The sequence below is a fragment of the Pristiophorus japonicus genome, chromosome 1, assembly GCF_044704955.1.
Source record: "Pristiophorus japonicus isolate sPriJap1 chromosome 1, sPriJap1.hap1, whole genome shotgun sequence".
In the NCBI taxonomy this organism is placed as follows: Eukaryota; Metazoa; Chordata; class Chondrichthyes; family Pristiophoridae; genus Pristiophorus; species Pristiophorus japonicus.
In genome coordinates this window covers 219,816,238-219,843,051 of record NC_091977.1, presented here as the reverse complement: position 1 = coordinate 219,843,051, position 26,814 = coordinate 219,816,238, and the positions used below count along the sequence as shown (strand labels likewise).

Sequence of the window (26,814 nt, the reverse complement as noted above, 5' to 3'; positions counted from 1 at the left end):
TTTTTAATCGTGCAAAAGTGGTATAGTTCCGATGCAGGAGACTGGAAAAGCCAGTTGCACCTGTTTTAGAATTGGCTGCTGGCAGAAGATGCCTCTTATCCCAAAATGGAGCATGTTTACATCTGACAGGATAATGAGGGTCAAAGCAGCTATCCCAGAAATTGTGGCATTTGTACCAGAATTTTACCTGACTTAAGTTAAGCTTGTGGAAATGTGGTTAAGTTACCCACGTGAGCCTCAAACCCGGAAGTGGTTGAGTTCGCAGGCTTCGAATGTCTATGAATGTTGTCTCAAGTGTCATCTTCTGAAGCCATTAGAAAAGTCTTTTCTCAGTTGTGGCACTGTCAAAGGATTCTGCATGCTGTCTTTCAGCAGCTTCAGGTGGGGAAATCATTTGCTCCCTGCTCTTGGTAAAGGAGCCTTTACCATGGTGTTCACTACAGGTATCTCCATATATGTCCAATGATGGATGAAGAATAACAGAGGTACATGGGATAAGGCTGTATCAAAGGAGAACAACACACTCTGGGAATCACCCTTCTATCACAGTCGACAGACCGTGCTGGCAGTCCGCAGGGTATAGACCCAGAGGCTAACTTCTGTGGAATGTTTGTTCCCTGATGCCAGATCACACTTTCATCTCTGGCATCATGAGGGGAATGAATGAAGGATCGCCATACATAAAGAGACTGCAAGGACGGGTGGGGGTGATGGTGCAGGCGGAGCAGTTGGTTACCTTGGCTACACTAGTGAGGTCATTAAACCCCTTCCTGCAGGTCAGTGAATCATGGGATTTAAGTGTCTGAAGTTTGCTGTTTGTTTCTTTGATCTGACTGCCATCCTTGTTGCGTAGGTTGCTTGCTTCTACCAATGCTGTCATTGCTTCTTTAAGGTTTTATATCTTGCTGCTGCACCTCTGCGTCTCCTCCTGGTATTTTCTCATTTTTTTTGCTTGCTCCCAGTCCTCCTCTGCCTCATCCCATTCCTTTTCTAATTTGGCCCTACTCCCACCCTAGTTCTCCCCCGCCCCGCCACTTTTGACATTCATGGCCGAAATCTTGCCTCTTGCCCAGGTTGCCACCCGCCCTCAGCATATCTGAGGTGTCTTGGGTTGTACTTAGACAGGTCTGCATGCCTCTGCATGTGTAGATTGGCTGACCCTGCATCTTACACCCAGGGTTCACTGCCACCACTAGAAGGTGGGCAGTGCAATGGTGCCATCGGAATCTCGGGGCCAATATGTACATCTTCAAATAAAAGGTAGTTTCTTACCTATTTGACTGTTGGGTTTGTGTGACTGGCTAAACTGAAGAATGGACTTGCATCTTGCAAATATTGCGAATTACTTTGAAATGTCTTTGTTGTGAAGCACTTGGACACAGTAGCTGTTTTTACACACAAGGATCCACAAGCAGCAAGGAAACGAATGACTGAGGGGAAAATGTTTGCTAACTCACTGGGAGAACCTGCTGCTCTTCCCTTAGTAGAATCATTAACTTCTACCTGAAGCACCAAAATAGTCAGATGGGACTTCAGTTTAACATTTTATCCAGAGGGCTGCATCTCCCTCTATGCTAAGCAGGGCTAGAATATGTGCTCGAGTCATGAAGTGGGGCTTGCACCCACATCCATCTCATTCTGAGACAAGAGGACTACTAAATGAGCCAAATTGACCAGTTCACTGGTCAGTCACCCTTTTGAATAGAGAGAAATAACATTCTGCTCGACTATATTTGAATCATTAATTTATCTTCTGTAAATTTTTTGAGGGTTGTTACCAGACCCGTGTGAAAAATGACAAACAAAAATACAGTGGTCTTTGATAACTAAAACCTCTTGAGAGTCTCGATAATTGCCATGTAGATTTAATGAGTACATGTCTTAATGAAATAGTTATAATTTCCATACCTGTTCTCATGCATGATTCCTATTGAAAATCCTTTACATTTTGATGGGTGGGATAGAGGGCACCAACAGGGCATCATGTTTGATAAATATTTAATCGTATTTACAGATGATATTCAATGAGTGTTTGGTCGGTTATGCTTGCTTTTTTGTTTTTCTTTAACCTGCTTACATCAAAGGTGATATCAATATGTAGTTTTTCTTTCAGCTGTGCTATTGTAGAATACACTTCCAATTACTAATTCATAGTGTCTGACAGGGTGAGTGTATTCTGATCTAATTTAAAATTCTATTTCAACTTGACAGTACACTAATAATTTTAAATATGTTGGTTGTAAGAACTGTTTCTTGTGGTTAAGTCTCAGTAGAGGTCAACATTCTCACCTGCCAACTGTTCATGTGAGAGATAATCAGTCTTCGACCGGGAAACTAGGTTGCATGGGAAGTGGTACTGATGGGAAATGCAGTTCCTGCCAGCTGACCTGTGGAGTAACTCAGCACTGAGTATGCAGCCTGTTATTTACTCTGCTAGCTGAAGGAACACATTTAAAGTGAATTAAGTTAAAGTGGAAGGATAACAGACGAAAATGTAAAAAAAATCTTGTTACAAATGGCACAAAATATGTACATAATTGATGTGGATTAGTGAAATGTTAAACATAGTTCTCCAGGTGACATTTGATCATTTACCGCTAGAGTTTATTTCATGGCATGGTGTTCAAGCATTCTGCTGAGTTTATTGGGATGAAATTCTTCTTCTTTTACACCGCATTGGCTGTTTTGTTAAATTTGACCAGAGGAATTTGACCCTCATGTTTATTCCATTTCTATTAAGTGGGAAGCTGAATGAGGGATGAATATTTTGGGAGAGAAATTGGACCTTGTTGCACCCATTTCAGGAGTATTAAATGAAGACCAATTTCGGGGACCAGTACCCTGCACCCCAACGAAATTGCACCGATACTGGGTTGGGTCATTTGTCAGATGTTCGGGGCAGCTGCCTAAAACAGGTGCAAGGCCGCTCATTAGTAATTGCAAGGGTCTTTTCGCCTGTTGTCAGACACCTCTGCAATTGGGCTACCCCGAGAGGAGCAAGCAGTGGATTTGCTCTGCTCAGAAAATGCGAGTGTGGATGTGGCCTAGCAAGTGGCCGCCATCAGAAAGGTGAGTAGGAGGAGCAGGAGTGCACCCCCTCCAGGTTCCGCAGCACTCAGGAAAGTTGCAGCTTCCCTGCGATCACTCGCCTCCCACTCTCCCTACCCCCCTTCCGTCCCCCAGGGCAGCCCACATTTGGATCTCTGGCAACGGGTGAACGGCCTCCGGAGCCGCAAATGGTGGCAGCAGCTCACCCGAGATCTTACGATGAGGCTGGTGGACCAATTTTGGGTGTTCCTTAGGCTGCCTTTCTCTGGCAGGCCAGGCATGTGTGCCACCCGGTTCAGACATGCTGCACCCCTCCATATTTAAATTGTGTCTGATATAAAACATTAGCTTAGAATTCACCACCGTGCTTATATTTCTGGCTGCATAGTTAGAAATTGTAGGCTCTGAATGTTGGCGACTGGTGCTGCCAAGTAGTTGTTTTTAAAGATATACAATGCAGCACGAAAGTGCTTAGTAGGATTTAGTGAAGGTTGATTATAGTCCATGCTGTGTGAATTGTTCATGGGTGTTGCGTATAATGAACAGTTTTGTTGAAATATAATGCACACTATAAATGTTAGTTCCATATTTTGCAAATTAAATAATCAAATTGTTATAATTTCTATTAGGCACGGAAGAAGTTGTGGATGCTCCTGTCTATCTGCCTATGTGTTGTGTCTACTTTACCCTGTTAATAGTTATAACCTGTGCTCATCTCTGGATATTGTACAGTGAGGTGTTAATGTTAAAATAAGTGAAAAGTCCAGATTAGGTTTCAAACAGCTCTAATTTTAGTAAATCAGTTGCATTGACACTTAGATTAATGATGATTTCTTTTAAAATTAATCTGTAACAGCAAAAGTCAATATTGAGAAAAGAATCTGTCTGAGGGACCCAGAATTTGTGGTCAGCAGCAAAGCAAAGGCATTTGCTGCTGGCCCCGCAGTAAGTTTCGCACAAAGATCTTGCGATCTCTGTGTCGAAGTTCGGGTTTTCCGCTGCGTAATTGAAATCAACCTAGTATAGTGGGGATCCCACAGTGTGAGCAGCTGTGACGTCTTCAAGCTGTCACCGCAACCAATCAAAATGCAGAATTCTCACAGCCAGCGTACCAGGAAGTGGGTAAGTTGTTAAAATTCTAAATGTTAAAAAATGTTAGAGAGCAAAACAAAAATTGGGGCTCTCGCATAGGGAAAAGGTAAACCTAAAATAAAGATGAACAAACTTTTAATTTTGTTTTTATGGGCCCAAGTTTCCACATGATTTGCACCTGATTTTTAGGAGCAACTGGTGGAGAACGGACTATCTTAGAAATCGCAATTCTCCACTTTTTTTTTCTGCAGTTCTAGTCAGGTAGAACAGTTCTACTTTGGAACAGAATTTTTTCTTCAAAAGGGGGCGTGTCCGGCCACTGACGCCTGATTTCAAAGTTTCCACAGTGAAAACTTACTCCAAACTAAGTTAGAATGGAGCAAGTGAAGATTTTTGTAGAACTGAAAAAACCTGTTCTACACATTAAAAAATCAGGCGCAGGTTACAAATTAGGCGTCCAGAACGAGGTGGGGGGCGGGCGGGGGAGAACTCATTAAATTATACAATAAATCCTTATTTATACTTCTACAAATATTATACAAATAAATCCAACCTGAATAAACATTTATAAGCAAAGAAAAGATTAAATAAACCATCTTCCTACCTGTGTGAAAGTGCTTCAGGCACAGAGAATGCTGCAGTCAGCCTGAGGCGCCCGTTCTTCCCGCGGTGGGGGGGGGGGGCGGGGAGGGGAGAGGAGGCGCCCGTTCTTTCCCGCGAGGGGGGGTGGAAAAGAGGCGCCCGTTCTTCCCGCGGTGGGGTGGGAGGGGAGAGGAGGCGCCCGTTCTTTCCCACGGGGCGGGGGGGGGGGGAGAGGCGCCCGTTCTTCCCGCGGGGGGATAGGAGGTGCCCGTTCTTCCCGCGGGGGGGTGGGGGAGAGGAGGCGCCCGTTGTTTCCCGTGGGGGGGCGGGGGGGAGGAGGCACCCGTTCTTCCCGCGAGGGGGAGAGGAGGCGCCCGTTCTTCCCGCGGGGGGGGGAGGAGGCGCCCGTTCTTCCCGCGGGGGAGGAGGGAAGGAGACAGTGAGAAGGCTGCAAGTGCTGATGGCACTGTGCTTTTATTAAAAAAATTTTCAAAAATTAAACAGCTACAAAGAACTACAAAAATGGCTGAGTGCCAATGTTTTTTTCACACTGAGCATGCGCGAACGCTCCAACGCGCACGCGCAGCGTTGCCGGCAGGAAAAAAACGAATTTAAATAGTACCCGCCCCCTCCCACTTAAAAGATCGGCGCGAGTGTCGGCTCCGCCCCCTTGGCCGCCGCGCCAGGCAGACAAGAAGCTGCAGAACGCTCCAGAATCGAGTTTTTTTTTAGGCGCGAAAAACGGGCGCCCAGCTCGGAGGGGTGCCCGTTTTTTATCGTGTGGAAACTTGGGTCCAAAGTGTCTTAAAAATTTACATTTTTTATTAAAATGGATAAGTTTGACACTGCACAAAATTAAAATTAGTTTTTCAGAGCCTTAATCTTTGTTTAGCAGTCAATACGCTGTTAAAACCCCTAATGCCTTTGGGTCTAACTTTTAATGGGGTGTTTAACGGCGTAATTACTGCTGAAAAGCCGAAGTTTTCATCAGTTTCCGTGATTTGAGCAATTTCACTGATTGCCGGCTTTATGAGCATGGTGGGGGCGGGGAGTTACAGCGCAGCCTGTGGAGGAGCAGTCAATGACTGACCGCAACTTCAGGATTTCCACATTAGGCTGAGCATGTGCTAAATTCTGAAGTTGCGGTCAGTTTCGAAGGCATGTTCACGGCGAACGCTGCCAGTTTGCCGTCATCTGGACCGCCAATTCCAGGCCAAGGTGTCAGTGTTTTAGTTGCATGAAATGGACAGTTGTAGCATTTCATCGTTTGTAGTGTGGAAGGGCTCCAACACGATGTAATTAACTTACTAACAATAAAGACAATTCAGGCCTTCATAGCTAAGGGATTTAAGTATAGGAGCAGAGAGGTCTTACTGCAGTTGTACAGGGCCTTGGTGAAGCCTCACCTGGAATATTGTGTTCAGTTTTAGTCTCCTAATCTGAGGAAGGATGTTCTTGCTATTGAGGGAGTGCAGCGAAGGTTCATCAGACTTATTCCTGGGATGGCAGGACTGACATATGAGGAGAGACTGGATCGACTGGGCCTGTGTTCACTGGAGTTCAGAAGAATGAGAGGGGACCTCATAGAAACGTATAAAATTCTGATGGGACGGGACAGGTTAGATGCAGGAAGAATGTCTCCGATGTTGGGAATGTCTAGAACCAGGGGACATAGTCTAAGGATAAGGGGTAAGCCATTTTGGACCAAGATGAGGAGAAACTTCTTCACTCAGTTGTTAACCTGTGGAATTCTCTACGCAGAGAGTTGTTGATGCCAGTTCGTTAGATATATTCAAGAGGGAGTTAGATGTGGCCAGTACGGCTAAAGGGATCAAGGGGTATGGAGAGAAAGCAGGAAAGGGTACTGAGCTGAATGATCTTATTGAATGGCTGAATGGCCTACTCCTGCACCTATTTTCTATGTTTCTATGTTTCAGACTACATTGCCATTGAATTACTTGGCACTACATCAGGCAGCTGAAATGTTAAATGTGGGAGAGACCACTTTTTTGTTAGCCATCACGAACCACTAATTAACATGCTGGATTGCATGAGTAAGGAATGTGTTAGTGGTAAGGACAAAATATCAGCCAATCTCAATGCACCTGCAATAACGACCTGATTTAATGCTCACAAGCCATTTAATTGATAGAAATCTCCCAACCGTTGCTAATTCACTTGGTGAATATGCAATTGGTGTGAGCAATGACTGCTAACAGAGAACATTCATTTTGATTTCCCACCAAACAATCTTCACTTTGCTTCTTCACAATGCTTGGAGTGGAGCACAAGCAAAGATGTTACATGTTGACGCTTTTAAAAGAAAAGGAATTCAGTATAAAATATCTCAATGTTATACATTCAGTGATCGTAACTTTGGAACACTGTGTTTGTTGCAGATTCCAAGAAAAATTACTTTGAAAACCTTTACAGTTAATGTGCAAGATGCAGGCCCCTCAGGCCACCTGGGATGCCTAAACACATCTCGGGCCAGTTTAGCAGTTCCCCCACATCCACGATGCCTGTGTGAATAGGGCACAGACCGCCAAACTCCTAAATTCATCATTGTTATACCAGGTTCACAGCTGAAAAACGTGTAACAATGTGAAATTTAGACCTCAATTATACCAAATTAGGGGCATGGCTAACTAAGGAAGAATGCATGAGGATATGGAGAGGTTAGTAGAGTGGGCAGATAGGTGGCAGGTGCAGTTCAGTGCAGAGAAATGTGAAGTAGTTAATTTTGAGGAAAAGAACAGTGAAAGGAACTATACCTTAAGGGTGCAATTGTCAAGAGTGCAGAAGCAGAGAGATCTCGGGGTGCACAAATTCTAGCTGACACGCCCAGTGCAGTACTATAAGAACATATAAAATAGGAGCAGGAGAAGGCCATCTGGCCCTTCGAGCCTGCGTCACCATTCAATAAAATCGCGGAATGGCTACCGCACAGTCGGAAGCCATTCCGCCCATTGAGCCCACGCCGGCTCTCCAAGTGCACTTCAGCTAGTCCCATCCCCTGCTGATCTTCTGCATCAACTCCACTTTCCCGTCCTATTTCCCTATCTCTTGATTCCTTTCGTGTCCAAAAATCTATTGATCTAAGCCTTGACTATTCGAACACCTGAGCATCCACAGCCTTCTTGGGTAGAGAATTCCAAAGATTCAGAACCCTCTGAATGAAGAAATGTCTCCTCATCTCAGTCCTAAATGGGTGATCCCTTATCCTGAGACCATGACCCCCTAATTCTAGACTCTCCAGCCAAGGGAAACAGCGTCTCAGCACCTACTCTTATCAAGCCCTCGAAAAATGTTATACGTTCCCATGCAATCACTTCATTCTTCTAAACTCCAGAGAATATAGGCCCATTCTACTTGATCTCTATTCATATGACAGCCCTTTCATCCCAGAAATCAATCTAGTGAACCTTCGTTGCATCCCTTCTAAGGCAAGTATACCTTTCGGTAAGGAGAGCAAAACTGTACACTCTACTCCAGGTGTGATCACACTAAAGCCCTATATAATTGCAACAAGACTTCCTTGTAATCCAACCCTCTTGCAATAAAGGCTAACATACCATTTGCCTTCCTAATTGCTTGCTGTACCTTCTATGGGAGTACTGCACTGTCGGAAGTGCCGTCTTTTGGATGAGACATTAAACTGAGGCCCCTTCTGCCCCCTCAGGTGGATGTAAAAGATCCCATGGCACTAGTTGAAGAGCCAGGGGAGTTTTTGCTGCTGTCTTGCCCAATATTTATTCCTCAACTAACATCACTTTAAAAAAAAATTATCTGGGCATTATCACGTTGCTGTTTGTGGGAGCTTGCTGTGCGCAAATTGACTGTCGCATTTCCTACATTACAACAGTGACTACACTTCAAAAGTACTTAATTGGCTATAAAGTGCTTTGGGATGGCCGGTGGTTGTGAAAGGTGCTATAGAAATACAAATCTTTCATTTCTTTGCAGACACATGGGGCTAGAACCTCCACTTTTATGCTAATCGCCCCAAAATGGGCAATATTTCCGGCGTGGGCAGTAAAAAAGGATTTTCAGATCGCCGGCTTCTCGTCCATTCTCAAAGCACCTAGTCTCCATTTTTGGAAATGGGCGTTACCGCGAGCGATTTGAAATGGGCACTAGAGCTAAATCTCGCTGACCTTCTGCCGTAAAGTGTGGCCGTCCTTAGCAACAGCATGGCAACGCTCGATTCCCGTGATTCAGGAGGTCAAGGGTCATCATGACATGCGCAGAAGAGGAGACAGAGAGAGAGGGAGCTCAGAGGGACTGAAAGCGTGGCTGGGTGTGGTGTGGCTGCTTTGGGAGGAAGGAGGGAGATTTTAGAGCTTCACAGCAAGTCGGCAAACAAAAATTAGCTGTTACCAGCCACATATTTGCCCAAATTTTTCCTATAATGGAGAGAGAGGAGGTGGCATCACAGCACGCTGTGGAGACTGACGCTGGAGAGAGCAGTGAGGTGGGAGAGGAGCACATTGGAGGTCGCAAAAGAGCCAGGAGGTTCTCAGACGAGGCTTCCTCCTGCCGGAGGTCGAGTTATTCTGGGGTGATTTGACACAGGGTGGGCATAGGAAGCCCACCCCAAAGGCTGACCAGAGGATATGGACCGACTTGGCAGAGGTGGTCTCGTCAGCAACCAACGAGGTTCATGAGGGCAACCAGTGCCGCAAACGATGGAACGACCTTGTGGAATTTGCAAAAGTAAGTATTACATTGATTTACATCCACTTATGTATTTATATAATTTGATTTGCAACAGTCATGAGTGACTATCATCAGATGTGAGGTCTTTAACTTCTACCGGGAATGTCTTACTCAAAGCCTGCGGTCACGGTGTACGACTTTCGGTAAAGGGTGATAATTTTCATAATAATCATGATTACATCTGTCGGTTATGCACTGTATCAGTCTCTGTGACAGTACCTAGCAATGATATGCAATGATCTCATGCCATGTCGTCCTGTCAGCTTTTACAGAAGAAGCTGTCGACGATGAGGTCCATGCAGAGGCGAATGGGTGGGGGGCCACCAGTCACCAGCGACATCACTGAGATGGAGGAGCGGGTGCTCGCACTCGTGGGGAAGCACCTCCGGACAGCCACAGATGCATCGGCAGACCCTGAAGTGATGCCACGTGAGTAAAGCTTACACCATTGCGTGATGTGAAGTCAATGATGCCACACCCATTCATATCGGAACAATCATATATGATGATTTCTAAAATTGTCATAGAAATATTGATGGCCGAATGAAAATCATTGCAATGCAAATGTGTTGATGGTCTTGAAATGTGAAGTCTGCGATGATTTTGAGAGCAGTGGTGCTTTTGTCGTGCATAAGCTGTGTGTCGCACTGGATTCACATTGTGACCCCAGCACCACCTCCTCTAATAACCTCATTTGTGTTTCGCAGTTCAGCCAAGGCAAGACCACAGAGGCCAGAGGATGGGGGCGTGGGGCCGAATCTCTGGACGATCCAACATCTGGTGCTGAGGAGCTCCGATTCTTACCTGTCAATCCGCTGGGTCTGTTCTCCATGGATGAGAGCGCGGATTTTGAGGAACCTGCATTGCCACGCTCTAGAAGCCATTCCACCCCAAGGCAATCTCGTGGTCCTCTGGTCATTCCTGCCTCCAGCCTGGAGGTACCAGCCCCAAACACCTCGCCACAGGGAACCCCATTTGTCCCTAGGATGGCGCCAACCCCGCAGAGGTCTCGTGGACGCGGCAGGTCTGTTCCACGAATGCCACATGACAGCAGAGCGATGGTACAGTTGTTCATGAGGACTGTAGACATTGGTGACCAGCTCATCGAAGCATTGGGGGGCATATCCCAACAGCTGACCACCATGACCGAGTACATTCCGCGGATGGCAGAGGCCCTGGATGCGATAGCCAGGAATACTGCTGGCACAGGCCTCCCAGTGGTCCCCGAGCGCGGCACTCCATCCCGAGGTTCCGCACCACCACTGCGAACGACAGATGAGAGCAAGGACCAAGATCCTGCTTCTGCATGTTGCCCCCTCGGCACTTCCCCGCTCCCATACCCGTGCAACGACAGCATCTGCTTTCATACCCCGCAATGAGGCACCGCCTGAGGAGCTCCTTGGCCAGGCGTCATGGAGCAAGGAGGGGAAGGGGTCGAGGTGGGGACAAGAAGGGGAGGGGAGAAGGAAAGTGAGGTGCATGTTCCCAGGTAATGGCTGTGTTATATCTCCATCTAGGCGTATGCAATTTGTTGTGATATATGGGGACTCGGGACCACCCTCCTGCTTTGCCTTTGTATTCTGTTCACTGGACATGTTGAACATTTGATTGATGTCAATGGTGGAAAAAGTGGAGCCTGGGCGGGGGTTAGGTGTTATTGCCTGTGATACTTATGATTTCAGACCAGTGTTGGTATAAATTTTTTTTATTGAACATAACCTTGTTGCGCGATGTCTCAGATAGCTGGACCGTTACACACTGATGATTTCTTAAGTTGTATTTAACCCTTTCATATTAACATCAATCAATGTAAACTTTAACTGGAACCAAGGTGATGGGCACCATTGATGTCTGTGGTTCGTTCACACACACAGCAGTGTGTCAGCATTGTCACTCACATCAACGCTCTTTCAGGCAAATCGTTCAGATCTCGGCTCCTCACGCAAGAGTCTTGCAGCTATGTAGCCATCACGGGCCCTTTCCTGTGGTCTGGAGGGGGTCGTGGCATGGTTGTCTGGCCCTCGGTCAGCATCCAGCCCCTCGTCGTCCTCTTCCTCTCTCTCCTAAGGTGGAGCATCAGTGCCTTCTGGCAATTCTTGGCCCCTCATGATAGCCAGGCTGTGCAGCATCGAGCACACAACCACAAATTTACTTACTTGCTCAGGGTTGTACTGTAGTTCACCTCCTGAGTGATCAAGACATCTGAAGCGCTGCTTAAGCACACTTATTGTTTGCTGGCCCCATTGCATTCAAAGTATAATAGCCATTGATCAGAAACAATTATTTCCTCACTAAAATACACCTGGAGTAAAGCCCCAATAATCCAGAGTCTCAAAATATGTCTGTTGAGATGTTCACTTCACCTGAGAAGAACTTTGTCAATGCACATTCCTCCGAAGTTGAAGCCGCCTTTTGAATGAAGCGACCTGCGATTTAAAAAAAAATGGCAGCCACACCGCTGGCATTCGTTCAGAACAGTTCCACTTTTTCTGGGCGGTTTTTTGGGCGAGCGATATTGTGGGCGATATGTGTGCAAGGTGGTGAAAGTGACGGGCAATCTCCTGGGCGTTAGTTTTGCCAAATGTGCTCTTTACGGCAAAAAAAAGTGGGCAGGCGGTATTGAATCTCGGCGTTAATTCCGTGTGGAAAGTAATGCTGGGCGATATTATGGGTGTTGATTTCGCCCATTCTGATGATTCCGCCCAAAAGAAGCGGGCGGTAATATTTTTTCCCGGCGTTAAACACATTGGGAAAGTAACGCTCGGCGATAAGTTTCCTAAAAATGCCCGTCAGCTTCCATTTTGTGCCAAAATGGGTGTTGTATGTCATTTCAGCATGCAAAGAAAGTGGAGGTTCTAGTCCATAGATTTTTACAGGTGGGAGTGCAGGTTGGAAAGACCACAAAAAAGGCAAATAGGATTCTGATTTATATTTGATGTATAAAGAAATTATGCTGAATTTGTACAAGATGTTGGTTAAGCTATAGTTGGATTATTGTGCGCAGTTCTTGGCACCCCATTATAGGAAGGATTTTGGAGTCCTGGAAAGGGTACAGCAAAAAGTCACTAAAATGTAACCAGGAATGAGAGACTGCAGTTATGAATTGGATATATACTTGAAGAGGAAAAATACTGCAGGGCTATGGGGAAAGAACGGGGAGTGGGACTAATTGGATAGCTCTTTCAAAGAGCTGGCATAGGCAGGATGACCTGAAAGGCTTCCTGTGCTGCAAAATTCTATGTCTCTATAAAGAATGGCTTCAAAATGCAGCATGAGCTCTAATAGAGATTTTGTAAATAATGAAAGGTTTTAAGAAAATCAATAGTGAAAAATTGTCCACGAGTTGGTGAATTGATAACAAGGGGCATAGACTGACAGTTAATATTCAAGGAACAAAGAGGAAAGTTAAAAGAAATGTTATTACAGGGAGTCATTAGAACAATGAATGCATTGCCAGAAGTGGCTATTGAAGCAGAGACTATAAAATCATTTAAGAATGAATTGTGTAAGTGTTTGAACTGGGAGAAGGTAAAGGGGTTCTGGAGATGGTGGAGAAAATTAGATTTGAGTCGGCATCTCCAGTGGGAGAGTTTACACAGACTTGTTAGTCCAGTGGTGGCCTCCTGTGTCCAGATTCTATAGGCCCAATTTTAGCCGAGCCCGTTTTTCAGCGTATTTATTCGAGTTGCGCCGCTTATGTACGTTCGGAGATGCGCTGGAAAAAAATATTGCAGCTTTGGCCGCTGTCTGGCCTCTTCACTGCAGCCACGCAGCGTGGCCAGTCGACTCGGAGGGATGCAGCCTGTGTTCTGCGCTGGAAAATGTGCCGGGACATCTGCACATGCGCAGTGGAGAATGGTGGTGATCGCGCACATGCAGTAGTGTTGCAAGTTGGCAATCGGCCATTTTTAAAGAGCTGCTTGTGTCTTTGTGCCAGAAGGAGTGCTGTAGTAGGAAAATCACTGCTGCATGCAAAATCAGTACTGTGTCTAAGAGCGTTGGAAAGGTGCTGTCTGTGAGTGTCTCAGAGCTGCTGCAGCAACGTGGACCAAGAACAAAGAATTTCTTGCTGGAAGAAGTGGAGGCACTAGTTAATGTCATTGAGACCTGATGGCAGGAGCTGGATACCAGCAGGGAGCACATAAAAGTGCCACCCAAAGAAATGAAGAAACGCTGGAACCAAGTTGCAGAAGATTTCTGCGCAGTAACACCAAGAGATCTGGAAGCCAGTGTAAAAAGAAATGGCAGGACCTTGGTTAAGTAGTTAGTGTAAGTAATATTTTCATTTATTCAATGCAATTGCAATTATAACTGTGACCAGCTGTATATGTCCCACCCAGCAGAAAGACACCCTCTCTAAAAAGTTGCATTTTCATCTTTGCAGAAGAAATTGTCCCACAACAAAAGGGAAAGAACTCGAACAGGAGGAGGCCCGCCAAATCTGCACGCACTGACAGCCCTGGAAGAGAGGGTCGCTGCTTTGATGGGTCCTGCCTGGAGAAAAACAATCAGTACTGCACAAGCTGGGCCCACACGCGAGGGAGAGAGTAAGTCCTGAAAATTCATCGTAGCCCTTCAAATCAACCTGCTGCCTGGCCTGCTATGTGTGAGCCTACTCATGCCACCCATTCTGCCCCCTCTTCTGCTGCTAATCATTTGACTGTTCTGTTATATTATGCAGAACCTGAGGCCAATCCTGAAGATCCAGAAGAAGATTCAGACGCGGACGAGCCTGAAGAGGAGAACATCTTCCAATCCAACCCTCCAGACCAACATGGGGGTGAGAGGGAGTTGCATCAGCTGGATGAAGCTGCCACTTAGCTACTGAATATGGAGCATGTGCAGTTCTTGGAGTTGCCAGCCCCTTCCGTGACTCGTGTTTTGAGTACTGGTGGGACATTCCATGGTTTCTCCCCTTCCGTGACTAGTGGTTTTAGTTCTGATGGGACATTCCATGGTTTCACACATTCCGAGGTTGCAAGTTCCAGTAGTGGGCTGCAGCAAATAACACCCAGGACTCCACCGTCCGAGGCTGCGGGTCCCACTGGGATGCCATGAGGCAGATCCAGGATGAGGGGAAGGAGATATCACCCACGCTCTCCTGAGATGCAGGATGTAACAGATTAGTTCAGATGATGGCAATGAGTGCGGAGAGCATTGACCTTACCCGATCACTCCTAGACACTATCGGTGTGATGAGTGATGAGGTTAGCGCGACTTTCGGGAGAAGTAACAGCAATGGCACGGGAAATGGGAACGATGTCCGGGAGCATCAGTGAGGGAATAGTGGCCTTGAGGGAGGGAATGTCAAAGGTAGTGGAAAGGACGGCACTGTCAATGACACAGGCCATCAGGGAGGGAATGTGTGAGTTAGCTGCTGCAATAAGGGAACACACCCGGACCATGAGCCCATTGACAGAATCAACTGCCACTCCCACTGCAATCTCCATACCAGCCTCTGAAGAGACCCAAACCGGGCCCTCCACATTACCACCTGACCGCACCCCCCCCCCCCCCCCCCCCATCAAGAAGTGCGTATTAACTGAGATGTTAGAAGGAATAAGCTTGGTACCAAGCCCAAAATCACTGCACCACCGCCTGCGGGCAGGTGTGGTGGCGAGTACAAGACCAAGCGCAGCGGGCAGGTGGTATTAAACTCAAGGGGATGAGATGGGTGCAGCCTGTCTTTGCTGCTGTTGTTGTTATTGTTGTAACTGTTTTCAAATTGATCGTTTTTTGTAAGTTGTGTAAATTTACAAGTTTATAAGTGATCTTAAAGTCTTTAAGTGATCTTAAAGAATCATTTTAAAGTAGTTTGATACAAGAATAATTTTAATACAATAAAGTTAAGTATATTGTAAACTTTTGAATAAAATATATTTTACATTAAAACTGAATCATGTCCCATTAACACAACAAAACATTATGGAACAGCTTCAAAAAATAAACATGTCCATGTGGAATAGTTGTCGCCGAGCCCTCAGGCATCAGTAAAGCGTTCACGGATGTGCTGCTGGCGCAAGGCTCGAGCAATCTTTGAAGGAGCATGATGACCCGCCCTCCTCTGCTGTCGTGCTCTGGCCTCAGGCACTTGCATGGTTTCATCATCCTCGTCATCATCCTCCTCCTCCTCCTGCTCGTCACCTGCATCTTCCACATCATTATCATCACCCACTCTCACCGCAGGTGGGTCTTCCACTACCAGTTCCTGCTGCCTCATGATGGCTAAGTTATGCAGCACACAACAGTGAACTGACCGACAATCTCAGGGGAGTATTGCAAGTAGCCTCCGGAATGGTCCAGTCATCGGAAATGCTGTTTCAAGATGTCAATGGTCCTCTCTATGATGCTGCGCGTTGTAATGTGCGACATGTATTGACGGTCAGCTTCCGTCCGGGTTATGCGTAGGGGCATCATGAACCAGGTGGCGAGGCCTTACCCTTTGTTTCCCAGTCGCCAGCTCTGCCCTTCTGGCTGCTGCTGAAACATGGCAGATATAATGCTGTCGCGTAGGATGAACACATCAAGGGTGCTGCCAGGATATCTTGCATCGACTGACATGATGCGATGCATGTTGTCACACACGAGCTGCACATTAATGGAGTGGAGGCCTTTTCTATTCCTGGACAGTTCGGAATCCTCCAAAGGTGCTCTCAAGGCGATGTGGGTACAATCAATGCAGCCCTTTACCTTTTGGGAAGCCAGCAATCCTTGAGAACCCCACAGCCCTGTCATGGATTGCTTGGGCGGTCATTGGGAACTTGATGAAGTCATTCCTCTGCGCATACACTGTAGCCGTGACCTGGCGAATGGAGACATGTATTGCATGTTGAGAGATGATACACACATCTCCAGTTGTAGCTTGAAACGATCCGGAAGCATAGAATGAAAATGCAGCTGTAACCGTCACTTCAACTGACAAAGCAGTCCACCTGACGCTTCTTGGCTGCAGGCCTGGCCTTAGCAACTTACAGATCTCACGGACAACTTCTCTGCAGAAACGCAGCCTTCTGACACATTCTGCATCACTCAGGTGCAGGTACGAATGCCTGACTCGAAATTACCAAGGTGGGTAAGGCTTCCTGCCCAGCAGCCTACAGGCTCTGATGTTCCTGATGTGATGAGTTCTAATCAATTGTCTCCTATGTAGCACAATGATGCAGAACGCTCGCATAAGGTATGGCATTGTCAATATTGCCCCCATACTTAGTTAAACTTTCAAAGAAGGTCAAAACGGCAGCAAAGCAGGCAGAACAGGTTTGCAGTTCTCTCTCTTTCCTCCTCCTCCCCCCCCCCCCCTCCCCCCCCCCCCCCAACACCAAGGTCTGTATGGATGGACCACACCCACAGGTCTTTTGTCCTCTACTCTCTCCCTAACCCCCTCCCCCTTGAGTCCTGTGACCTCTTTCTCCCTCCTCCTCCCCTCCCCCCTTGAATCTTGTGCCCTCCCTCCCTTGCCCCCCAGACTTCTTTGAATTGCAGCCTCCTCTCTCTGGCCCCCGATGCTTGCCAGGTCGCTCCCTCCACTCCCCCCCCCCCACCTCTCCGTTGAATTGCAGCCACTCTTTGGGCCCTGATGCTGGCCAGTTCCATAGCCCAGGCTGAGTGGCCTCCCAGTGCGTTGTCCGTCCCCTAGCCCAGGCCGAATGGCCTCCCACACCGGCCCGCTGCCTTCCAGTCCCGAGTGCAGAAAGGTGAATTGCAGTTTGAAGATGAAGGTAGGACATTAATTTTTTATTTCTTATAGAATTGTTAGTTTTTGTTTGAAAACATTGCTTAGGGTCAGGCTTGGTTTGTTCAGGTCCTCTCCGCTTCCCGCCCCTATCCCAGGCCGAATGGCCTCCGATGTACTTATCTGCACCGATTTTTTAAAAATCTCTCCACAAGGGTTTTCTGAGGTGGCCACATACGCTGACCTAAGTAGAAATGGAGTAACTATTAGCTGGCCAAAGTTGCCTAAATGGGCAGAATTGGTGTAGGTGGCTGGTAACGCCCCCTTTTGAGAGAAAAAAACTAACCTGAAAAAACGTAATTAAGTGAGTTACGCTGGTGCAAATTGATTGGGGAAACTGGGGATTTTTAAGTTACACCAGAAAAAGCAGCCTACTCAAAAAAAAAACGGAGCAACTCCTGGCCAAAATTGAGCCCATGTTTCTATGTTTATAGTCAGAAATCTACTGAAATGTCGTGAGTTGCTTTTAACAAATTTTTTTAAATGAGGATTTTAAATGAAACGTTAACCCATTATTCCTGCTTATTCCATTTCTCTCATTTAAAATTTTTTTTTTAAATTTCACTATCTATTGTAACATTTCCCAAACTTTCAAAAACAATATCCTTCAAGCTCCCTGCTTATCTGTTTCCCCTTCCCTCCAACAACATCCAGCTTGTAGGTGTGAATAACTTCCATAAATATAGGTTTCTTTTGGCTGGAGAACTGGCCTTTTATGTTTATATACAGTATGTGTATATATACTTTGTGTGTGTGTGTGTATATATATATACATACACGAGGGACCGCCTATGATGATGATGGGATGATATATATACTCGATATATTTTAATACGCTTCGTGTTGAGCAAATGGATGCAAAATTTTGTATTGAAATTTGAAACTGTGAGCCTGCAAATTGTTGGTGTCGCTGGAAAGAGAGGCGGAGAGGTTTAGTGAGGAAATTCCAGAGCTTCGGGCCTAAGCAACAGAAGGTACATCCTGGTTTGCAAGGATAACCTCCGACTTCCCTTCTCTCCTACCATCTCCACCCTTGTATCCAACAAGAAGTGCGAGGAGCTCATGGACTTTGTCACTGAGATTGAGAATATCTATTCAGCTGCCTCATGACACAACCCTCCCTTCCCCTTGCTCACCAAGCCAAAATTCCCCCTAGTCCTGGACTCGCCTATTCTCTTCTTAGGCGGTCCCTCATATCGAGGATGACTTGTTTCCACGCCAAAAAGGGGTGCGTTCATAGGTGTTTCAATGAAGGACCTAATATTCCAGGTCCTGAACGACATCCTGAAGGGTGGAAGATGCCTGTGCGTGGATTTTTTTAACGTGTGATGGCCGTTGCACACCAGTCACCGCACGGGCTTGACAGAGCTAGATCTTGGTCCAGTGGCAAGGATTAACCAAGAAGACTGGAGACCAGCTCTGCTGCAAGGACCTAGTGTGCACACACATCGCAGTGTGGACTGGCCCGTACTGCCCCTGGGCCCTGAACTCACACCTCTCCTGGGCCCTGATCACAATATTTATTCTCACTAAACTGCTGATCATCCAACTTCTCTTCCTGGATCCCATGCGAGCTGATATTGTTAAAGCATCCTTCTGACCTCATATCTTCATAAAGACCGCCTACTTCTACCTGCACTATCACCTGTCTACATCCCTGCCTCAGCACATATGCTGCTGAAACCCACCTAAGTGCTTTTGTTACCTCCAGACTCGAAGATTCCAATGCTCTTCTGGGCAGCCTCCCACCTTGCACCCACTGTAAACTTTAGCTCATCCAAAACTCTGCTGCCCGTATCCTAATTCACACCAGGTCCCGTTCACCCATCACCCCGTGCTCGCTGATCTACATTGGCTCACGGTCCGGGAATACCTAAATTTTAAAATTGTCATACTTGTTTTCAAATCCTTCCGTGGCCTAACTTCTCCCTATCTCTGTCATATACTCCAGCTCTACAACTGTCCAAGATTTTTGCTTTCCGAGAACTCTGGCCTCTTGTGCATCCCGCACTCTCCTCTTCCTACCATTGGTAGCCGTGTCCTCAGCTGCTTAGGCCCTCAGTGTCAACCATGGCTCAGTTGGCAGCACTCTTGCCTCTGAGTTAGAAGGTTTTGTATTCAAGTCCCACTGCAGAGACTTTAGCACAAAAATCTAGGCTGACACTCCAGTGCAGCACTGAGGGAGTGCTGCACTGTCGGAGATGCCGTATGTCGGATGAGATGTTAAACTGTCTGCTCTCAGGTGGACATAAAAGATCCCATTGCACTTTTTCGAAGAAGAGCAGGAGAGTTATCCCCGGTGTCCTGACCAATATTTATCCCTTCACCAAAAAAACAGATTACCTGGTCAATACCACATTGCTGTTTGTGGGAGCTTGATGTGCTCAAATTGGCTGCTACGTTTCCTGCATACAACAGTGGCTACACTTAAAAGAAAAATGTACTTTTTTGGCTGAAAAGCGCTTTGGGACATCATCATCATCATCATTGGCAGTCCCTTGGAGTCGAGGATGACTTAAAATTGCTGTTGGGGTTGTCCATGAAGGTCCTGACGTCCAGGTTCCGAACTTCATTTTGAAGGATGGAAGATGTCTGTGCGTGAGTTCTTTTAATGTGGGGTGGCTGTTGCACACCAGCTACTACACGGGCTTAACAGAGCAAGGTCTTGGCTTAGTGGCAAGGGGATCCAAGTCGACTGGAGACCAGACTCTACTGTGTGGGCCGAAATGCCTACGGTGGGATGTGAGCCATTAGCTCGTCACTGAGCAGCGCCTTTAGGAGAGATAGTGAGAAATCCGAGGTGTGGAGAATGATCGTAAAAGTCTTGAGGCAATGCTTCACTCACCCAGGTATTAGTTCCCGGCTGAGGGCAGACACTGGGCCCCGCTGGCGTTTTTTTTAACTACAACCCGCTCCATCTTTGCTTCTCGGTGGGTCGTAGGAGGAGAAAGGATGGCCACCGCCATGCACCACGTGGTTGTGAAAGGCGCTATAGAAATGCAAGCCGTTCTTTCAGCTCTCGAATTCCAGCCCGAAACCTCTCTGCCTCTTCCTCTCCAAGATCTCATTAAAATTTAGTTCTTTGACTAAGCTCTTAATCATCTGTCCTAATATCTCCTCCTTTGGCTCTGTATCAATTTTTATCCAATTACGCTGCTGTGAAGCGCCTTGGGATGTTTTCCTTTGTTGAATGCAAGGTGCTATATAAATGCAAGTTGTTGATCAGCTATCTAACTGCTGACATACAATTTAACCTACAGTGTGTAACATTAGGGATGGATGATGTATTGGGGTCAAAGTGACACAGGTGCAAAGTCGAGGACCATCATTTATTTGGTGATCGATCCTGCATAAGATATTAAAACCCCGACGGACCAATAGCATTTCACGTTATATAGTATTGCAGCTTGCACTTTATACCACCAGGTGGCACAACACAATCTCCTTGTGGTATTGGAGAACTACAAGTACAGACTTATTCAGTAATTCTCCAGGCCAGTCTAGTCTCAATCTTTAGGATGACAATCACACATTTTGGTTCAAAAGAAGTAACTTATTTTTCAACAGAGATGGCCCATCCATCTTGCCCTGATCTTAAACTGTATCACAATTGCCAATTCCAACACCAGCGTCTTGTGGATCACAATGGACCAGAAGCTACTATGTGACAAGTGCCTCATCTCTTGCCCTCTCAAAGCCTGTCCACCATCTTCAAGGCTCAAGTAAGGAGTGTGATGGAATAGTTGCCAATCACCTGGATGGGCGCAGCAGCAACAGTACTCAAGATGATTGGCACCATTCAAGATAGCAGTCTGTTTGATCGGTACCCTGATCATTGGACTCAGTAGCCACGCCCTTCAGCACCAGCACACTGGCTGCAATGTGTATTATCTACAAGATACACTGCAGCAACTCAAAAGGCTTTCTTCGACAGCACCTCTTAAAACATAGTCTCTACCATCAAGAAGGACAAGATCATAGGAACACCATTATCTTTGCACACCATCCTAGCTAGGACATGTATCATAGTTCTTTTCATCATCGCTCAGTCAAAATCCTGGAATTCTCTACCTAACACCATTATATGGGGTGATGTCCGTGAAAGGATTGAACAGTTTAGTAGATGGCCCACCTCCACTTTCTTGGGCCTCTATGGATGGCCAAGAAATGTGGCTTTGCCAGCATTGCCCATATCCTGAGGACAATTTTTTTTTAAGTATCAGCAGATAAGATTAAAAATGCTAAATACATATATTAAAATAGGTTGCAATCAGTCTCTATTGCTGATTTGATAAATGTCACTTCCAATATTCATGGCTCTAATACACCTGCAACAAAAAATGTCGGGCTTTAATTTCCTCACTGGCTCAACCAGATTATCTAAAGAGTAACTGAGTCATACTTATTGGGAAGGCCACAGAGTCAATCCTCAATCAATGATTGAGTCTGAGGAATTGCTATATTTACAAACTGTATGACTGACCATTTTTCTGCTCTTATGTTCATGCTTTATGACTTTTTTGATTTGTTTGTTGAGATACCAAAAAATGTAGATTTAAAAAAAGAATTAGCACAATCTCTCAAAGACAAGAGTAGTATAATAGCAGTGAATGCCCTTGGGTGAACTGGAATAAGGTTGAGATTTATCTAAATGCTAAAAATTATTTAACTTTACTCTCTATTTACTTTGATTAAAATCTGTTACAGGTGCAGCGTCCAAAATCCGGAGTTCCGGAATGTTCCAGACTCCGGGACGCTCCGTGGCAGGGTTGTCCAGAATCCGCAAAGTGTTGCGGAATCCGGACACCCTGCCAAAGCGTTACCGCCGCCAGCCGGGCCCAGTGAAAAGTCAAAAAATGACATGCAATGACTGTACAGTGACAAAAATTGCAAGAATAAAAACACCAATCCTATTCCAGGCCAGGTCTTCAGTCACCGTACCACTGCTCCTGGGTCTGCAGCAACTCTGCACAGCACACAAGTCCATTCGGCCAGAATCAACTCTGCACAGCACACAAGTCCATTCGGCCAGAATCAAACTCTGCACAGCACACAAGTCCATTCGGCCAGAATCAACTCTGCACAGCACACAAGTCCATTCGGCCAGAATCAACCAAGCTCCGGCGCGCAAGTCCCCTCTGAGTGGAGCTGACCCGACCTCACCCGAGTTGACCCGACCTCACCCGAGTTGACCCAACCTCACCCGACCAGATTGCGATTTTAAGTTTGCACACCAATATCTGTAATAAAAAAACATGACCACCTGTACTGTACATGCACTTTTAAATTCAGCATTTATTCGTGGCATTAAACATTATAGGGCTACCCCAGCTGACCCATCTACATCCCACGTTGACACCCCACCTGACCCACCTACATCCCATGATCAGACCCCACCCAACCTGACTCCATCGCTGTGGTGGTTTTCCTGATTTAAAGATCTGCACAGGTAAATATTGTGAATTTGTGTTGTCATTACAAACATGTCAAAAAGGCCAACAGATACTCCAATGGGTTCAGATAAAGGCAAGAGGAAGCAGAATTCACTTTCAATTGCCAAGAAAGTTGAGTTACTTCAGAGATTAGATAGAGGTGCTTCAGTGAGAAGATTGAGTGAGGAGTATAGTGTTGGACTTTCCACCATCTATGATATCAGAAAACAGAAAGAACAGCTCATGAAGTTTTATGCGGAAAGTGATGTTTATAAGGAAATGAGTAAGAGAAAAAGTATGCTAAAACAGAAATGTGATGATGTGGATCGAGCAGTGATGGAATGGTGGCGACAGAGGCGAAGTGAAAAGATTCCTTTGTCTGGCCCAATGGTGGTGCAACAAGCTAAAATATTCCATGCACAACTGGGGATTGAAACTCCATGCAAGTACTCTTCTGATTGGCTAGCCAAATTTAAAAGGCGTCATGGCATCAGGCAACAAAGTATGTGGTGAGAAAGCCTCAACAGATCATGAGGCAGCTGAAAATTATATTGATGAGTTCATCAAACTAATTGCTGATGAAAACCTTTCACCTGAGCAAATGTACAATGCTGATGAGACAGCACTGTTTTAGCACTACGTACCGCGAAAGACATTCGCAGCAGCAAGAGAAACGCAGCCAGCAGGTGTAAAAGACGCCAAGGAAAGGTTGACTGCTTGCTGCTGCAAATGTGGCTGGGACACATAAGTGTAAGCTTATGGTCATTGGGAGAAGCCAGCGTCCAAGATGTTTCAAGGGTTTGAGAGTATTGCCAGTGCATTATTATGCCAATAAGAAAGCATGGGTAACCAAGGTAATCTTTCTGAACTGGTTTGAGAAGAATTTTGTCCCTCAGGCGTGTGCTCATTGCACGGAAGATGGTCTTGAGGAAAACTGCACAATATACTTGCTGCTAGACAATTGCTCAGCACATCCCAATGCTGAGCTTTTGGTAAAGGATAATGTCCATGGAATCTACTTGCCTCCAAATGTTACATCAGTAATATAGCCAATCGACCAAGGAATTTTGAGATTGATGCAGTGTCTCTACAAAAACGAGTTTATGAGGTGTTTGCTTAATGCTGTGAACACAGGCATGGGAATAAGAGCATTCTCAAAAGCTTTCTCGATCAAAGACACCATATGGGCAGCTGCGGATGCATGGAACTTAGTAACTGCAGACACCGTGGTCAATGCTTGGCATTACATCTGACCATCCACTAGGTTTGCTGACGATGATGCTCCTCAGGACTTTCAAGGCTTTCATGTGTCCAGGGAGAAAGCAATGATTGCTCAACTTTTAGATTATGTAAGAGGGCTGACTTCCGAAGCTGCGCAGGAATTGAACGAGGATGATGTCGCAGATGCCATGGACATAGACAACGATGCTCCCATTGTGCATGCAGTGACTGATGAAGAAATCATGCAGAGGGTTTTGCATCCAGAAGAAAAGGATGAAAGCAGTGAGGATGATGATGATGCCTGTGATCAAGTCGAAAAAGTGCCGATTGACAAAGCAATCAATCTTTGTCCAGAATTAATTCATGCCTTAGAGCAACGAAGCTTCATAAGTGAAGAAGAAATACTGCAGGTCTACAGAATTCGGGAAAGATTAGAGAAAGAAAAGCCCAAATTATTTAAACAAACAACAATATTAAATATCTTTCAAAAGATGTCATAACAGAAGGCCCAAAACCTACAGCGTGCAACTACACCAGTAATTTCCACATTTGATAATCCTATAAAAGGGGTCAGAGGGTCTAGTAAGAAGGAGGAACTGAGGGAAATCCTTATTAGTCGGGAAATTGTGTTGGGGAAATTGATGGGATTGAAGGCCGATAAATCCCCAGGGCCTGATGGTCTGCATCCCAGAGTACTTAAGGAGGTGGCCTTGGAAATAGCAGATGCATTGACAGTCATTTTCCAACATTCCATAGACTCTGGATCAGTTCCTATCGAGTGGAGGGTAGCCAATGTAACCCCACTTTTTAAAAAAGGAGGGAGAGAGAAAACAGGGAATTATTGACCGGTTAGCCTGACATCAGTAGTGGGTAAAATGATGGAATCAATTATTAAGGATGTCACAGCAGCGCTTTTGGAAAGAGGTGACATGATGGGTCCAAGTCAGCATGGATTTGTGAAAGGGAAATCATGCTTGACAAATCTTCTGGAATTTTTTGAGGATGTTTCCAGTAGAGTGGACAAGGGAGAACCAGTTGATGTGGTGTATTTGGACTTTCAGAAGGCTTTCGACAAGGTCCCACACAAGAGATTAATGTGCAAAGTTAAAGCACATGGGATTGGGGGTAGTGTGCTGACGTGGATTGAGAACTGGTTGGCAGATAGGAAACAAAGAGTAGGAGTTAATGGGTACTTTTCAGAATGGCAGGCAGTGACTAGTGGGGTACCGCAAGGTTCTGTGCTGGGGCCCCAGCTGTTTACATTGTACATTAATGATTTAGACGAGGGGATTAAATGTGGTATCTCCAAATTTGCGGATGACACTAAGTTGGGTGGCAGTGTGAGCTGCGAGGGGGATGCTATTAGGCTGCAGAGTGACTTGGATAGGTTAGGTGAGTGGGTAAATGCATGGCAGATGAAGTATAATGTGGATAAATGTGAGGTTATCCACTTTGGTAAAAACAGAGAGACAGACTATTATCTGAATGGTGACAGATTAGGAAAAGGAGAGGTGCAACGAGACCTGGGTCTCATGGTACATCAGTCATTGAAGGTTGGCATGCAGGTACAGCAGGCGGTTAAGAAAGCAAATGGCATGTTGGCCTTCATAGCAAGGAGATTTGAGGACAGGGGCAGGGAGGTGTTACTACAGTTGTACAGGGCCTTGGTGAGGCCACACCTGGAGTATTGTGTACAGTTTTGGTCTCCTAACTTGAGGAAGGACATTCTTGCTATTGAGGGAGTGCAGCGAAGGTTCACCAGACTGATTCCCGGGATGGCGGGACTGACATATCAAGAAAGACTGGATCAACTGGGCTTGTATTCACTGGAGTTCAGAAGAATGAGAGGGGATCTCATAGAAATGTTTAAAATTCTGACGGGTTTAGACAGGTTAGATGCAGGAAGAACGTTCCCAATGTTGGGGAAGTCCAGAACCAGGGGTCACAGTCTAAGGATAAGGGGTAAGCCATTTAGGACCGAGATGAGGAGAAACTTCTTCACCCAGAGAATGGTGAACCTGTGGAATTCTCTACCACAGAAAGTAGTTGAGGCCAATTCACTAAATATATTCAAAAAGGAGTTAGATGTAGTCCTTACTACTAGGGGGATCAAGGGATATGGCGAGAAAGCAGGAATGGGGTACTGAAGTTGCATGTTCAGCCGTGAACTCATTGAATGGCGGTGCAGGCTCGAAGGGCCGAATGGCCTACTCCTGCACCTGTTTTCTATGTTTCTATTGCTGGCCCATCATCAGCCCCAGACATCATAGCTGAGTCCTCTACCTCAAGCCCAACCTCCAGCCAATTGTAACTGTACCTGTTTATTTTTACTGTAATAAATAAAAGCCTTCATTTACTGTTTTATACTGTACTTCATAACTTAACTGTTTTACAAATAAAAACCTTCATTATATTTCATGTTTTGAGTACTGTACATTCCTTTTCAAATTTGAAGATGGTAGCAAAAGATACAGGCCGGGAAGCTCACATTAAGTACAGTTACAGGGCACTGCGTTGCAAAAACAAGAGAGGGAGGCTTATGATGCGTTGCGAAGAAGCGAGGACTACAAGGCCAGCGAGGAAAAGAACTACAAGATGATGTCCAAAAACCAGAAATATTGCAACCTGAGCCCAGGCATTTCCAGACTTGGGATGCGCTTCTGGCTTTCCGAAATCCGGAAATACCCGAACCTGGTTCCGAGGTCCGGACAAACACGAAAACTGGGTTGGCCTCGGTCCCGAGGTTGCTGGATTCGGGAGGTCGTTGTCCAACCTTTTGCAATTCATTTTGTAATTCTGAATGACCTCGAAATGTACAAAGATTATTCATAATGAATTTTGATTGAATCTTGCCAAAAGCAAATCTTGCTCAAACTATTTATTTTATCGTTCTCTGCAGCTTTTTAAAAACCTTTTTTTTTAGATAAGGTGTCACTTGTCCATACAAGGCTAGAATAATAAACAGTTTCATTGTTATTAACTTTCATT

General features: G+C 45.7%; 1 protein-coding gene across 5 annotated transcripts in view; it reads left to right on the top strand.

Annotated features, from left to right (window-relative positions):
• The window catches only part of cntln (centlein, centrosomal protein), a 559,253-nt gene that overhangs the window by 131,398 nt on the left and 401,041 nt on the right, over positions 1–26,814 (top strand). The gene's annotated exons all lie outside the window — the stretch shown is intronic.